Here is a 4593-nt window from a genome sequence, read left to right as displayed (position 1 = left end):
ACAAGTCTTTTTCACTTAGTAGACAATAGGATCTTCTTAAGGGTGTTTTGTTGTTGTTGTTTGTTTGTTTGGTGAGGTGGATAGTAGTAGTTTTACTTCTCCTTCTACTTTCATCTCTTTCATTTTTGTTCCTCCTCCTCTTTCTCGGTTTTCTTCCTTTTTCTCCTACTCCTTTTCTTTCCTCTCCTCCATTTCCTCTTTTTCTTCCTTCTAATGGTCCTTCTCCTCTTGCTGCTATTGCTTTTGTTTCTGCTTCTGTTTTCTTCCTCTTCCTCCTTTTTTCTCGTCCACCTCATCACCAGAATGTTTGCCATTCCCCTTGTTCTTCCCTTATCCCTGCCTACCTCTCTCCCTACCCTTGTCCTGTTATTTTTACTTCTTCTGATTTTCACTACACAATACCCTAGTGGACAGGAGGCTGATCAATGGGTACTGAGTTACCTTTAATTAGGAACAAGAAGCCCTGGTGAGCTTCTGACAATAGGCAACAAAGAGGTAATGTGCATTTCAAAAATCTGGAAGAAATTTTCACCATAACAAATGATAAGTGTTTCAAGAGATATAATTGATTAATCTCATTTAAACATTACAAAATGTGTAAAACATCATGTTATCTCATTAATATGTGTAATTTTTGTTTGTATTAGTTAAAAACAAATGTTATAAAAATATTGATGATGTTCTTACGTTATTTTGAATATATTTATCAGTATGATTTTTCTATTTGCTCTATACTATGACAACTGTAGAATTTGAACAACTTTTCTAATATTGAGATTAATAACTTCTGTACTTTAATACCTAGTAATCAGTCATAAATTCTGGTTCCACTATATCTGACATTAGTTCAGGACTATTCTTTGGAACTCTGTTTGGTATTATATATGTCACTAGTCCCAAGTTGTATTCACATCTCTTATATAATTGTATTTTCAGAACAATTTAACAGCCAAAAGATCCTTAGAGTACAGGGGAGTAATGTGGAGGGAAAGTGAAAGGGAAAAAAGAAGTACTGGGGACTGAATTAAAACAAATTATATTCCATGCTTTTAAAATTATGTAAGAATGAATGTTAATGTTATGTATAACTAAAAATAATCAATAAAAAAGAACAATTTATTTTTTCTCAATTTTAGTTTCCATCCATATTTACCTTGATTCTGAAATGTTTCTCCAGTTTGTTAATTTCTTATTTAAAATATATTTTCCATTCTTGAGCATGAAATTCAAAATATAGATAATAATTGATTTTGTATACATTTATTCTACAATTGGAACATTCTCTTAAAAATGTAACTTATAAAATGGTATAAGTCTTGGGAATGTATTTCATCTTACTTCTTCATATCAACTTTACTATAAAGTTAAACACAAAATATTTTCAATAAAACCATGTTAAGTGAGAGAGATATATTTTCATTCAATTTAAGGATATACTTATAATTATTATTATTTTTAAATTGGTTTTCAAATAATTTTTACATATTGATAGTCTCTCAGATTTATCTCTCTTTTGCTTGGGTCATAGGTGGTGTTAGTAATATTTCTTCTACCCTAATAGGAAGTCATATACAGAATTGTAGAACCAGTAAAAAGGTTTTCATTTTAATTTTTCCTCAAGAATCCTTCCAGTATTTTCTCTTGCCATAGTAACTTCACATTTCAATACAAAAACCTATCACATAAAAGAGTCAATAGAATAACTCTTGATCTTCCAAAGGAAATTTTCATGAACATTTTTGTTAATATCTTATTGAAATTAAGTTTCATGAAATTTATGCAATTATTTTGATGTTATTTTCTCTGAATTTTTCTTAGTTTAGACATACTTATGATAATCAATTTCTTTGCCATTTCCCTTATTATCTTTGTGTTAACTATCATTTGTTTTTTCTCAGTTCCATAGCTTTTGTTTCATCCTATTCCCCTCCGGCCTGTCCTCAGCCTACATGTCACTTACCTATAAAATGTCATCATTCGGAAACTCAAATTTCTATTTTATTTTGTAATTCATAATACTCAAATTAACTTCCATTAACTGCTAATTCTGTTACTATAAAACAAATTAAGATTAATATTTGTTGAGATTAAATCGCTGAGAAATACCAAGTCAGAAATGCAGAGGCAGAGGAGTCATAGAAGGATGGAAGGAAGAAAAGGGGGAGGGAGGGAGGAAAAAGAAAAGGAAAAGTAACATAAAAGAATAGATAAAGGAACAGACTGAAAATGACCAGGCGATTTGATTATGACAGTAGGATGTGTGCCAGAGGCACCGAAAGAAGAATGTCTTTCAAGTCAGAAGTGTTCAACAGCATTAAGTGGCTCTCTTGTGTGTGTGTCTCCTTCTCTCCCTCTTCCTCTCTCTCTCTGTTTCTCTCTCTTCCCAACCACCAGAAGCATTTGTCTTCTCACCTCTGGAGAAGATTTCCCACTTTTGGAGAAGAAGTACAGGGGATCCTGCATACACTGCAGCTTCCTAAGCTGGGTGACTTGGGCTGGTTTTTCTGCAGCCTCTCAGCCACCACGCTCAGCATAGGTACACTGGCTGCCATCCTTGCCACTGGTTCACTCACAGGCCAAAGGCCCTGCAACCACCATGCAACCTCCTGATGCAGTCAGAAGAACTGGAGGACAGTGGCAGGGCCCAGTGAACTGTGATTGGAGGGAACTATCTTACCCACTTAACTACTACTATGATGATGCCAGGGTCATGTACCAGGTGTTAGGCTGTAGGCTTTGTATCTCAGGGAATGAGCCCTGACTTGGCTTCAGGAAACCCAAGCATCTGTAACAGTGGCTATACTATAGGAGGTGGCCAATAGAACCGAAATTCTGAAGTCCTGACTTCTCCAGAACAACTGTAAAGCAAGTACAGATCAGTTTATTGAGTTTTTTTGCACAAAATAAACCAGAATGGATCATTGCAGAATTGTCTCATTCTATGTATTCCATGGTGGTGCTGTAACTTTATGACACCTTGGGCCTTGGAGCTATTCCTGCATCACCAATACCCTGGACATCATACCATGATTTTATGGATAATACAATGATTTTTTAGATAAATCTCAGAAGAATATGCTTCTACTAGAGCATGTGGAGAACAAGGAGACTCTAGGGCTCAAGAAGATTGCCCTCTTGGAGTCATTTGTGGATGCCTTGAAAGAAAAGAGTGCAGAAGCTCGAGGTGGTCATCAAGTCTATTCAAGCTATGGAGGACTGTGATGGAGTGAATCACCATGCTCCTGTGATCCCATAGCCTGATGACCTCTCCTTAGTGTGTTTCACAAATGGTGCAACAGGGAACTCTGAAGGTATGATTCGCATCCATCGGAACATGGTAGCTGATTTCTTAGGCTTTCTGAAAATGACAAAGTGATTTTTCTGAGGTAGGATGATGTGCTCATGTCCTTCCTGCCGCTGGCTCACATATTTAGAGAGTAATCCAGTCCATTTTCTACTGCCAGGGAAGGTGTGTTGACTTCTTCCAGGGAGATATCTACCTATGATGACATGAAGGCTCTACACCTTACATCTTCCTGGTTGTCCCACAACAGCTGAACTGGATGTACAACAAGATTTTCAGCCAGGCAGACACTTCATTAAAGCACTGGTGTTGGAGTTTGCAGCAAAATGCAAGCTGGCTGAAGTTCAGAGTGGAATCATCAGGAACAATACTAACTGGGATGAACTATTCTTTAATAAGATTCAGACCAGTCTTGGTGGATGTGTGTGGAGAGGATTGTTACTGGAGCAGCTACTCCAGTAACTACATCAACTACCTCACTAGCAGCCCTGGGATTTCTTCTGGCAGCTCTGGGGTGCCAGATTTCTGAAAGTCACAGACAAACCAAGTATACTGCTAGATGCGCCTTCACCACACCTGGGGACTAGATCTCAGGGTATATGGGGGCACCTCTGCCCTGCAATCATATCAAGCTTGATATGGAGAAGCTGAACTACTGCAACTGCAAAGGAGAGGGAGAGACCTGTGTGAGAGGACCAAATATGTTCAAAGGCTATGTAAAAAATCAGGACAGAACAAAGAAAACTCTAGACACTGACAGCTGGCTTCATATTGGAAACATTGGAGAGCCCAGGATAGGAGAAGATTTATTGAGAGACAATCATTTTGACCCCCACTAGAGCAGTTTTTGAACAATATTTGGAGTGGCCATGTTAAGCAGAAACGATTTATGAAGTGAAGGGAAAAGAGGAAAATGAAGAAAGTAATTGGAAACATGACTCTCTTCTATTAACATTATGAACATTATGCTTTTCTAGACTAGATTACTTTATGAACAATAAAACAAGAACATTTATGCCCCATTATGATTTATTTTCTGTTGCCTGGAATGCCTTTTTCTTTTCTGCCAAGTTATCCTTTGTTTGTTTGGATAGAATTGGTTATCCCTATACTCCTTGCTGTGATTTGGATAAGTGTATTGCAAAGACCTGTATGTTGAAGGCTTAGTCCCCACGCTGTGACACTGTTGGCATGTGGTAGAACCTTTAGGAGGTTGGACCTAAAGAGAGCTCTATAAAATAAATAAGCCTATATTAGGAAATCAGTATACTTTAGAAATCAGCAAACAT

General features: G+C 37.1%; 1 pseudogene; it reads left to right on the top strand.

Moving 5' to 3' along the window:
- Window positions 1-2226: 2226 nt before the first annotated feature.
- On the top strand, window positions 2227-4143 carry LOC144254912 (long-chain-fatty-acid--CoA ligase 6-like; annotated as a pseudogene).
- Window positions 4144-4593: the final 450 nt, after the last annotated feature.

Source organism: Urocitellus parryii, chromosome 1 (genome assembly GCF_045843805.1).
Source record: "Urocitellus parryii isolate mUroPar1 chromosome 1, mUroPar1.hap1, whole genome shotgun sequence".
NCBI classification, from domain to species: Eukaryota; Metazoa; Chordata; class Mammalia; order Rodentia; family Sciuridae; genus Urocitellus; species Urocitellus parryii.
Note: the sequence above shows the minus strand (reverse complement) of the source record. Positions and strands in the feature narration are given on the sequence as shown.